Raw genomic sequence first — 12,657 nt, 5'->3', positions numbered from 1 at the left:
AGTTAAAAAGATGCATCATAATGAAGTCTAAATTTATAATAATTTATTTTAATTTCTGGCTTTCGACCAAGATACCGAACAAGATACCAATTCAGTGAATTTTTTCTAAGGAAATATGCTCCAATGGCAACTTTAGATACATAGAAGTGTAAGTGTCCGTAAGTGGAAATGGGTTTTTTTTGGTTTTTATCGGGCTCTCATTTATTCGACGTTTCAAGTATGAAACATTATATTCACATCCTCTTAAATCTAATCATATGAAACATCTCTTCCCCATCCCTGCTTGACGATTTGGTTTGGAAATAATGATCTTGTTGTGCAATAACAGTCGCATACGTTTCAATTATCTATATTCACATCCTCTTAAATGTAATCACCTGAAACATATCTTCCCCATCCGCTGGTTTGCGATTTGGTTTGGAAAATAATGATCGTGTTGTGCAATAAGTCACATGGAGGGAGCTATCGTATCACTCATCATTGCTCCTTCAAAAAGTTCATTTGTTGGTATTACATAATTCGAAAAACATCTGTTAGGGTTCAGCGTTTTATCAAGATCTGATGGTTGCAGGTCCAAAACCTTGGAGGCATCTATTCTCTTGTGGTTGGCAATATCTGTCTTCCTGAAGGTCTGATGGTTGCAGGTTCAAAACCTTGGAGGCATCTATTCTCTTGCAGTTGGCAAAATATGTCTTCCTGAAGCAGTTGTCCTCCTTTCGATATATTCAAAACCTGGTGAGTCCATTCCCAACTTTTAGTTCATCTTTAAAAGCATGAGACTACCATTCTGGTACAGATTAAGGTTTTCTTTATCCTCTAAAAAAATTCCCATTCTCGCTTCTAGACATGAAGCCACAAATAAATATCAGAGATCACTTTTGTACATTCCATTTGGAGTTCAAACTGGCATTCCCTACTATGATCCATACGGCCCGAGACCTCTTCTCTCTAATAAAATCCTCAAGTTCGCTGAAGGCATTACTATCGTCTCCCCGGAAGAGCGAAAGAAAATTGGTCCCTGCCTGAGGGATAAGTTGAGGGTGCCCCGCATTGAGATGATGTTAGTAGAGGCTTCCGCAGAAATCCCTCAGGTGCATCTGGCCTTTGGTGATCTGAAAACCAAGGAAAAGAAGCCCGACAAGACCACATTCGATATCAAGTTGGAGAAGTTTGATAACATGGTTAGTTCTGAGACATGTTAAACGATTGGCAGCAACTTTGATTGTTTTCGGAGATTCAACGGTGGATTTCATTACTACCCTAGTTGGTTTTCCCTTCTTCGTGGACATTCTTTCCATCCTAGTGGGATTTTATTTTCGTGCTTATTTCTGAAGATCTGAAGAGAATTTTGGCACAGAGATTATTGGAATCATAATCTGATTTTACAAGTCTAGTATTCCTTCCTCAACGAAGCACGAGTTTCACTGTTTCCCAAGCCAGAAATAAGTCAAGTTTGTGGGTCGACTTCCCTGAGTTCTGTAGAGGCAGAGATTAGGAATGAAGGGGATCACATTCCTGGCTTTGATATAGAACGGGGGTTGTTATCACTTGTTGGAGGATTCCTAAGGGTGATCGAGTTGAATCCCTTGCCAATACCAATGTTGTGGTAATTTTCTCTTGCAAATGGACATATTTTGGGCATAAAGGAAACGTCCCTCTCTGCCCTAACTAAGTTTAGGGACACCCACAGTGTTGAGTAGTATATAGACACCAATGCCACGAATTTATGAATTTCTGGGCCATCTAGAGCTGCAAACTATTCACCATGGGATACATCTTCTATCTTCAAATCCTTCATAGTGAAAGTAAACTTAGGCCACAACTGCTCCTTACTCTTCCTTAAAGTCCTTGTCACACCGTGCAAATTTGTCTCCAAAATAAACAAAATGACTGGTATGTATTTCGACAATTAATGGGCAGCAGTAGATACCCTATAGATCTTGATATAGCAGCTTTCTTCTTGCACATACCAATCCCCGATCAATTTCATTACTTTAATATCGAATTGACTAAAAATAATGGGCATTCTTCATCATAAATACTTTCATGCAGGAGAGCTAAAACATAGGTACAAATGGCAATATACTCTCACAAATATTTGGTTTTCCACAAACTCTGGTAATCTGCATGCATTGGCCCAAATGTAGGTTCCTAGGTTGGTTTGAAGCCTAAAAAACTAACTGCACAAGCACATATGCAAAACATGAGATATGATCTCATGTAGAAACAGGTCGTTTCACCCTTCCCAGTCGCCTTGTCTTTCGGTATATTCCAGCAAGGCTGCTCATAATTAAATCTGCCCAGTTGAACACAATGTTCGTGTTTGAGGACCTCATACATAATTGATATCGAACTCACCCATATGTATTGAGTGTTTGGAAATTCATGCATCCAGTTCATGAGCACCGCCAAGTCCCTCACCTCCTCTTACAAGATTTTCACTAGATATACTCTAATGGTGGTTCTTTTTAAAGGTTTGGATGGGATCCACCATTGGCTAACAACCTGATGTACATAATTTTCTTCCACAAATCTATATGCCCAAGCAAGCTCTGCTCACATAGATTGTGGTCATCGGTCATTTCTCAATAGAAAAGAAAACAAAATGGAGATCAACAATAAAACAATGCTTTCTCTTTCCAATGAATAAATATTTGCCTACTCTTTACTGAATTCACCCATCCACTATTGCACATAATACTTTTATCTCTGCATTGGCCTTGGACTTTCAGTGGTAGTAACAATGACCAAACGAAATTGAAATCCCAGGTGGGCTTTCTGGACATCAAGAACTGTGAACTAGCTCTAAGGATGACATCGCTTTAGTGACTAATCCGGCTCTTCGATATATATTAATTACAAAAAAGAACCATGACATGGAGCCAACCCCCTTCGAAGTGTTGAACGCATGCATTGAGATATGAAAGATGGGTCCGGATGCAGGGGATCAACCGGTTACCTTTTACTTTGCACTGAAGCAGTGTTAAGAATTCTGGGTGCACTTAGACAGTTTGTGGGCAAAATTTATATGTCATATCAGCCTCAAAGGAAGGGCCACGAGTTTCCCATCTGTTGGATTACAAATCTGTTAATTGTGAACCATTGAAATCCTAGTACCCTGAGGGAATAACACATAGAATATTTCCTTGCTAAATTTTATGATGTATTGTTGGTCGCATCACTTCTTCAACTGCCACTCTAGAAGCACACTGTGAGATAGAGGTCACAGGTTCCTTTATTTTCTTATGTCTTTGTGTATTTAGTTGGTTAATGTGAAAGAAGCTCCTCTAGTTTATTTCTCTGTGATGTTCCAGCTATATACATATGTAAATTTCTGAACTTTCATAAATCTATTTGAGCGCTTGGAGTACTTTATTTTGGTATGCACGTTGGTTTTTATGCACATTTAATTGGGTGAAATTTGTAAAGGTGAACCTACAGCTAAACGTGGCTAATTTGTTGCTAGAACACGTCACTAAACCTCTCACACACTCAGAAACCTATTGAAAATTTAAGGCTTTTCCGGAAAGGAACATTACAGTGGTATCAGAGCCTTGGTCTTGGCCAGCTGTGGGCCTGAAGACAAGTGAACTAGAGTTAGAATTCAAGGTACCATGGGAGAGAAGGAGGGGCTAGTAGTTGCTAAAGAAATACCAAGGCAACAAAGGACAACACATGAATTGTTTGAGCAATTATCTACAAATTTCTTGAGGGTGACAGAGGTCATGGAAGCGTGGGTATCATCAAGATGGCAAGGAAAAAAGGAAAGTATATACAGGTCTGAAGATGATGATATAAGCAGAACTAAAGACCTAGTGGTGTATACCAAGGCAGGCATAGATGAATACTTGAAGACTGCCAAAGATCAAGGAGCCTTGGATTACATCTGAAGGGAGCCAGAAGAAAAGTGATGAATCAAACAAAGGATATGGAGAAGGATATGAAGATCACTTTTTCAGAAAGCATCCTCAGGGCATCAATGAAAATGATTATTTGACAGGTAACAAAGGACCAAAAATGTCCAAACCTAGTTAGGAAGATTATGGTGACACTGGCCATTCTATAAATAACGTTGGTGATAATATCAATAAGAAATATTCTACCACTGTTGGGCATGGAATCTCCCCACAGCATGTTTTCGGGCTCAAAGCCCAAGTTTTGAATAATATTATTGCAAAGATCCGTGAAGTGCGGACGTGAAGCGCGAATTGTATGTTAGCCCTAAAGTTTTGAATGTAGTGTTGGCCTACCCATGTTCTGCAGACCATCGGATTGTATAAATAGAGCGAGGCTCTATGTTGTGAAGAGAGATAGACATGAAATAGATTGATTGGATGAAATCTGATGGTTAGCAAAATGTAGAGGAAGAATCTAAGTGTCTTGGGTCGTAGTAGTAGGAAGAGGCTCTGCAGCTGAGTGCGCAGAGGCCTAGTAGAGTCTGCAGCTAAGTGCGCGGACCCCTGCAGCTGAGTGCGCAGGGTAGAGTCGAGTCTGTAACCGAAGGAAGAAAATAATAAAGAGAAGTTTTATTTGAATTGCGTGTATATGTTCTTAAGTTATTTCATGGTTGATATCATTGGCAATTATACTGCTTGTTTATTGCGTGCACTTATATGAATTGTGAATATTGTGAAGTATAACTGAAAGCGTACACATAAGTTAAGTTAATCAACTAATCTTGGACTGCGAGTAGGAACTTGGGTAATAAATTTGTTCGGGCCTTGAATAGGGCTGCGCGAAGGCAGCATCTCAGGCTGCAAGGTAAGAGTAAGTGTGTGTAGCGATGTGCACGCTGGGTCAAACTGCGGACCACTTGAAACCATCAGACATCTCCAGGGTGCGGAAACCTGGTTCTAGCACCCTCCCATACTACTTCGGGTGAGACCTCAATCCACGCTCCGCGGATTGTTGCCGAAAGGGCTAGTAGTACCGGGATTTGTTTGGCTAAATCACTTCTGAACCTGGGTCAGGCCCCACTAAGCCAACAACCACTATCAAGGAACAACACACTGAGTTATCCATCAGATGACTTGGAGTCTTCTTAGAACACGTTAGACGTGAACGAAAGATATTTGAGAGGGATAATCCAGCTATCCCTAATACTCTTAAAGAAAATATTATGGATGCAACATAGAGTAGCAGGACCTTGGGTTTATTGCCATATGTGATTACTTTACAAGGAAGAAGCATTAAATTTACCCAAAGTTCAAACAAGGATAAAATTATGAAGGAGACTCTTTTAAACTCTTGTAAAATGGCAGGTATTGAATTGGGGGATATGTATCATCATCGAGATAGCAACAAAAATACCTCCACTCAGTTACCCAACAACATAGTTATAGTCTTTGATCGAGGTAAGGGGATAATACACCAGAAATGGTGCAGTTCCTTTGGGAATGGCCTAATTGAGAAAATGGTCCATTGGCATACTTTCAATGAAGAAGTTGCAAAACCATATCCTCCACTATTTGTTAAGGAAATTTGTAGGCCATAGGGTATTAAGACTTTAAATATGCAAACATCGTTAAAGGAAGGTGTTCTATTACCTTTTTCCCCTTCTTAAATGAATATGATTATCAGTCAACCAGTAGTCTGTCTCCTTTTGAGGCTTCGCAGATTTTGAAATGCAAACCTCGAAAAACCTTGAAGGAATTAGGTGTGACAACTTCAGCGATACAACCAGGTGCATTTATTTTATATTACCTTCCTAAATGTGCACTAATTTCTGATATGACATTTACGCTGAAGAAGATTATTGGCGCCTTTGGAAAGGTCAAAGAATCAAATTCTAGTGGAGCTAAATTCTTGTTACATAATCTATATGTATAAGCTTTTGTGCGTAGGTTCCATTCAATCTCTTTAGGGTCTGCCCCACTCGATGGAGTCATTCAAGAAGAACTTACAATCTATACCCTTGGAGAGTTAGTTGCACATTTGCATAAAAGGAAGTGAGATGATGATCTTTCTTAATATAGAGTTATTTCTCCCTACAAAATCTTCAAGGCTCTATTTGTAGAATGCCTTTTGAGGCATTGGGCTTGCCACCCTTTGAGAAGTACTGGAGAAATTAATGCTATATAAGAACTCATGGCTTGTCTAGAAATTGTTGTTATGGGATTTTGGGGCTCATCAAATAATTTTGGTACCCTTGATGGGGAACATGAAATTTGATCAAGTTTACAATGTTATCAAAAGGCTACAAGATGAGATTGAAGGACCTCCAAAATTGTGCTTGTTGTGGGAAGCTTCAACGGTGCAAAATATAAGTAAGGCTAATACAATACTCAATCGATTGGAACTTATAATGAAAAGGCATTTCTTTTTCAATATGTAATCCCAGAATGTTGTATTTTCCTTCCCGTTGTATAGTCAACTTGTTGAATTCACTTATTATAGAGACACCATGGTCCACACAGTTGTACATGATTTGAAACTTGCTATATATAGAGGTGATGAAAGTGTCAACAAGTTTATCACAAACCACACAATGTTATCATGCTCAGATTTTTAAGTTATGGTATGTTCTATTCTTAGAACAATTTACTTCTTTTCTTCTTATTAACCACTGATTAGCAATCACATATGCATTAAGTAAAGCACAGATAGAACATTAAACGATCGACAGAAAACAAGCCAAGACAAGAGACACAAGATGTGGCGGCTAGCCAGGGACAAACCCTAATGTGGGGAAACCCTTTGATCAAATCTTATTTTATCTTCAATAGTTCAGTAGAGAGAAATAGTACAAAATCAGAATTCTGTAATTTTATATCAGCAGCAAACCCTAAATCAGCAACAACAAACTTAGTCAAATGGGATGAAATTGACCTCCAATATGCTTGGTCAATGTCCCGGTCAACTAGTCTTTGAACAGCCTGAAGAATCAACCCTTAAACAACCCTAAATACACAGTCAAAGTCTAGTTGACTGAAGTCAACTTGCTACCCCAAACTAGGGCAGTCAACACTAGTCAAACTTGTGGTTGGATTGCCTTGATTTTCGTGCCAAAAACTACGGCTTTCCTAGGAGAGGCAACCACACCAAAACCGCACTTTTCTGAGGTCAATGCTGGTCAAAGAGACCTTCAGCACCCTGGTCAAACTCGGTCAACGCAGTCAACTATTTATGTGTCCTTTTTTCCTACGTCCTCTTACTTCCCACGTGAGAGAAATCCTCTTCCTTGTGTGTACCCAATATGCAAGGAGAGAGAGAAGAATGTGAGAGATGAGATGAGTTGAAAATGAATCAACCTCACTTGTATTTATATGATTAGCTGGGCATGTGTGCCACACATTTAGCTGCTCGCCGACCTTGACAATTTGTCAAGTAAATACAAATAAATTCATATCTCCATAAATACTTGTCGAAATCGGATGATCTTTAGATCAATCCTACACCTCTCGAAAAGAGGAATGTCTGAAAAATATCAACTGCCATAAATGAGATGATCCACATGGAGTTTGGCCTTAGTTGCCAATTTTAACACTCCCTCTCAACTAGGGAAAGCTACATCAGCTAATCTGCCTGACCCTAGGTACTGTCCCAGCGATCAAATGCACCGCCTTATGTTGCTGGCTCTACTCTGTTCTGCTCTACTGAACTATGAAGAAGAATAAATGATCAAGGATATACCATCCTCCACTGGCCCGAAGTTAGTATCAGAGTGTGTCATACCACTGTCACTGATCCCAGATCAGTATCATTGATCCCATATCAGTGGAGGTCATCCTAGCATAGGGAGTACAGTAGATACAACGATGCATCCATCGATAGTACTACTAATGGTCTCTAATCCCATTTCCCTACTCATTGATCATATGAGAGGTACTTCCCATGAGTCCTAGACTACATGGGTAGGATGCCTCGACAGGAGAACTAATCATCCTATCCACATGAGAACAAATCATCCTATCCAATAGTCGTCACAGGAGAACTAATCATCCTATTCATAGTCGTCACAGGAGAACTAATCATCCTGGCCCACGGGAGAACTAATCATCCTGTCCTATAGTCGCCATGAGAGAACTAATCATCCTGGCCCACAAGAGAACTAATCATCCTCTCCTACAGTCGCCACGGGGTGTCACAGGGGAAGGTTGAACCTTTCACACTGTACATAGTGCACCACGAGGGGATGGTGAATCACTCTGTGGTCGCATGTCGCTCCAAGAAGTACCCCGCGCCCCCCCTAGAGCTCCCAAAGCTCAATATATGCATCATACATGACCCTCATAAGAGGGCCTCTTAATGACACCAAGTCGTTCTCGGAAAGTGAGGAATTTGACCTTTCCCAAGGGCTTCGTCAAAATGTCGGTGACCTGTTCATTTGTACCGATATGTTGGAGCCTTATTGCTCTCTGCTGTACCATATCCCGGATATAGTGGTACCTGATATCGATGTGTTTGGAGCGATCATGAAATACGGGATTCTCCGATAGATGAATCCCACTCTAGTTGCTACACAGGATCACGGTAGTATCCAATGTGAATCCAAACATCTCACTGAAGAGCTTCTGCAACCAGACCGCCTCATAAGAGACCATACTAGCAACAATGTACTCTACCTCGGCGGTGCTCAAAGTCACCGAATTCTACTTCCTGTTCATCCAGGATATCGAGGTAGATCCCAAAGAGAAACAACACCCGGAAGTGCTCTTTCTGTCCACCACACTGCCTGCCCAATCAGCATCGGTATATCCAAGTAGTCTCACATCTCCAACAATGTATCTCAACCCATGAGTGATTGTGCCACGAAGATATCTCAACAGATTCTTGGCACCAATCCAATGTGTGTTGTGAGGCTCAACCATATGTTGACTCAACGTGTTGACTGCAAAGCATATATCTGGACAGGAGTTTGCCAAGAACATTAATGCTCTGACGAGTTGACGATACTCGATAGCATTTCGTAAAACAAGTCCGGCAACACTACCGCTTAACTTCTTGAAGTCAAGCTCCATCGGGGTAGTCACGGGCTTGCAGTCCACCATACTGAATCGCTCCAATATTTTCACCACATATTGTCTTTGAGATAGGAAAATCTCCTCTGGTTTCTGCCAGACTTCCAGTCCTAGGAAATAGTGCATCATTCCTAGGTCTTTCATTTCGAACTCAGAAGCCAACTCCCTCTTACATTTGAGAATGAGAGGGTCTACACCTGTTAGAAAGAGGTCGTCAACGTACAACACCAGTATGAGAGGTTTTTCATCTTCAACCTTAAAGTAAAGGTTAGGGTCGACTTCACTCCTAGTGAGTCCCAGCTTCATCAGGTAGCTATCGATCCTCTCATACAATGCTCGGGGTGCCTGTTTCAGCCCATAGAGGGATTTCTTCCAATGTTGCATTAATCGTTATCGGGATAATATCGGCGCGAGGAAAAAATCGGAAAAATCGTAATTATCGGGAAATAATTGTTTGGTACAAAAATATTCATTTTTTTCAATTTTTTAATATCTAAACCACCTACAACATAAAATAAATACATTGACACATAAAAATGATAAAAGAACTAATATATAAGACGTTTAATATCATTTCTAGTGCTAAAATCACACATAACATTAAATGATGTCCTGAATAGTAAGTCCTGACTCCTTAGTCCCAACTCAGCTTCAAAATATCAACAAAAAATATGATAATGTATCTCATCATGTCATAATGTCATATACAATAAAATGAAGAAAATAACTAAAGTCTAATCCTATTGATTTCCTTTGCCCCTCTTGCGAGAAAATGCCACAACTTTCCCTTTCCCTCTAGATGTAGATGCTGGTGCCCGTGCTGGTGGAGATGGCAGTGGAGTTTGATGTGCTCTAGAAGCTGAAGAACTAGAAGTAGGAGCTATAGGAGGTAGACCACGTCCTCTACTAGTGGCAGTGGTAGCCCAGGCAGGTGGTGTCACCTCCTCCTCCTGTTCCTCCTCCTCCTCCTCCTCTTGCTCTTCCTCCATTACATCTTGCACTAACCAATCATCAACAGACTCCATGAGAGGCCTCTCGGCCCCAACCCTCCATGCAGCAGTGGTGTCAATATCATCCAATGAGATGGCATCCACATCAGGTGTCCTCTCAAGTTGCCTCACCCACAATCGAAGATTGTAGTAGACGTAGACCATGTCATTAAGTCGCTGGGACTCCAACCTATACAAAGATCATGAAATAATAATTAATAATTATAAAAAAATATTGTTTAATGAATTCAAAAATTTATTTGGAAATTTGCAATATTTTAAATGTTTAAGTGTTAACTTGTTGTGCTTCTTGTTGTGTATTTTTTCAAATACACTCCAATTGCGCTCACATCCTGAGGAGCTACATGTTTGGCTGAGGATGCGAATGGCAAGCTTTTGCAGAAGGGGTACCTTGCCACCATACATTTTCCACCATGCATCTACAACAAAATTACAAATAAAATTTTAAATAAACACAAGAAAAAATGGAATTTGAAGAGACAATGAAATTTGAAACAAAGTTACAAACTAAAAAATACTTGGCATTTTAATCGTTCTATCAGTGACAGCCATCTCAAAGCCAAATGTGCCACCTGCCATCCTATATGACCCAATTTGTTTAGAGATCTTTATACGTTGTTCTGGAGATTGCACCATCTTCTGGACACAGGATAAGAATCCATCCATGATCTCAGCATCAAAATCAAACCCACATGCGTAAGACAATGCAGAGTTCAGGAAAAGCCCAACAGCATGAATGGGACGATGGAGTGTGTTGTTCCATCGCTCATCAATCACTCCCCATAGGAGGAGTTGTCTCTGAAACCCATCATCTCCCTTACCATCATAGTAGGCCCGAATGGCTTCTTTGGCCCTGTCCATGGCCTCGTACAAATAGCCCATTGCGGGCTTCTCACCATCAACCAACTGAAGAACTTTTACCAAAGGTTTATTAACGGCGCACACCCCCTGCACTCCCGCCCAGAAGTCTTCCTGCTATGAAACTAGTTTGCATACGACCTCTCCCTCTGGTTTGCGGCTCATTGGCAAAGCACGCCACTCCTATGAAAGAAACATTCTCTTCACATCCCACATAGAATTCAAGAGGGATTGAAGAGATATGAAACTGGTGGCAAACCGTGTAATGGCGGGGCACACCAACTCTTTGTTGTTGGTGAATCTTCTCATCAAGCTAAGCACAGATGTATGGTTATATATAAATTTTGTAATGCTTTTGGATGAATCAACAATATCTTTGACAAAGGGAATTTTCCCTATGTCCTCCAACATCAAATCAATACAGTGTGCAACACAAGGTGTCCAAAATAAAGTAGGATGCTTGTCCATAAGCATCCTGCCAGCAGCAACAGAATTTGCAGCATTGTCCGTTATGACTTGGACAACATTTTCTGCACTCACCTCCAAAATAAACACATCTAGCAAATCACATAAAGTTCTTGCCTCTTTGATTTGTGCAGATGCATCAACAGATTTGATAAACATAGTCCCCTTGGGACAACTAACCAAGAAGTTTATAAGGGTTCTCCCCTTTTGGTTAGTCCAACCATATAACATAACATTGCATCTTGTTTGTGCCCATGATGCCCTAAAATCCTCCAATTTTTGAGTGCAGTCACGCTTTTCATTTTGAAGAATCCGGCCTCTGAAATCATGATAAGAAGGGATTTTGTACCCTAGGCCAACACTTGCAATAGCATCAATAGCAGGTTGGAAAAATGGATTATTCCTTACAATGCTGAAAGGAATATCACTCCAGAGGAGAAATTTTGCCAGCAACTTATCAGCTTGTTCTTTCTCAGTTCTTTTTAGCATTGCACTGATAGATGGCTGTGAACCAGGTGTGGTTCGAGGAACAAAAAATGATGTGGCGGCTATCGGATTGGTTGATGCTGTAGTAGAACCAGTGCCACTTCCTTCAGCTGACCTTTTTAGTTGCCTTTTGATTTCTTCTTTGGCCTCTCTAGTCTGGTCTAAATTTTCCAATGCTCTCATGGCTCTTTGGATGAGTTCAAGATTTGTATTTGTACAAGGCCCCACATCTTTTCCAGGGATTTATGCAAGGTGATACTTCAACTTGTACACCCCCTCGGACATAGGGTGGACACACAACTTGCAACTCAAGTTTAGTCTATCATTCAAAGCATTAGGTTCACCATATTCCCAGAAATGATCCAATTTCCTTGGCATGTTTGTTTTTGAACTTTGAAGTTGCAAACTTGAATGGTGTTTCGGTGCAATTGTGGACCTATGGGAAAATAAGGATTACAATTTAGTATTTACAAAATTACAAGTTACAAATTTACAATTTAGTATTTTAATTTTTACATTGTACAACGAAAACCCAAGTTACCCAACCAAAAACAACCATTCCAATGTTCAAACACAAGTTACCCAACCATTCCAAACCTAAGTTACCCAACCAAATGGCAAAAACAATGAAAAAAAACATAAACAATGTTTAAAAACAATGAAAAAAAAAAAATTGGTACCCATAGTCATACCAAGTTACCCAACCAAAAACAATGAAGAAATACAAAAACAATCTTTAAAAACAATGAAAAAAAAAAATGGTGCCCATACCAAGTTACCCAACCAAAAACAATGAAAAAAATACAAAAACAATGTTTTTAAACAATGAAAACAAAAAAAAATTAATCCACATACTGTTTTTATGGAGAAATCAGTGG

At 40.0% G+C, this 12,657-nt stretch overlaps 1 protein-coding gene across 9 annotated transcripts in view; it reads left to right on the top strand.

Moving 5' to 3' along the window:
* The first annotated feature begins 238 nt into the window (after positions 1-238).
* The window catches only part of LOC149199412 (IQ domain-containing protein IQM2-like), a 30,536-nt gene continuing 18,117 nt past the window's right edge, over positions 239-12,657 (top strand). For 2 of the 9 annotated variants that reach the window (XR_016253771.1, XR_016253775.1), the window contains exon 1: positions 239-735. The gene's annotated coding sequence lies outside the window, so the exon portion shown is untranslated. The remainder of the gene's footprint in view (positions 736-12,657) is intronic. The other 7 variants (XR_016253773.1, XR_016253770.1, XM_089402423.1 and 4 more) reach the window with 5 other exon arrangements.

The sequence above is a fragment of the Pinus tabuliformis genome, chromosome 2_1, assembly GCF_031772625.1.
Source record: "Pinus tabuliformis cultivar Carrire ecotype Pingquan chromosome 2_1, CPIR1, whole genome shotgun sequence".
NCBI classification, from domain to species: domain Eukaryota; kingdom Viridiplantae; phylum Streptophyta; class Pinopsida; order Pinales; family Pinaceae; genus Pinus; species Pinus tabuliformis.
This window is presented reverse-complemented; position numbering and strand designations above follow the sequence as displayed.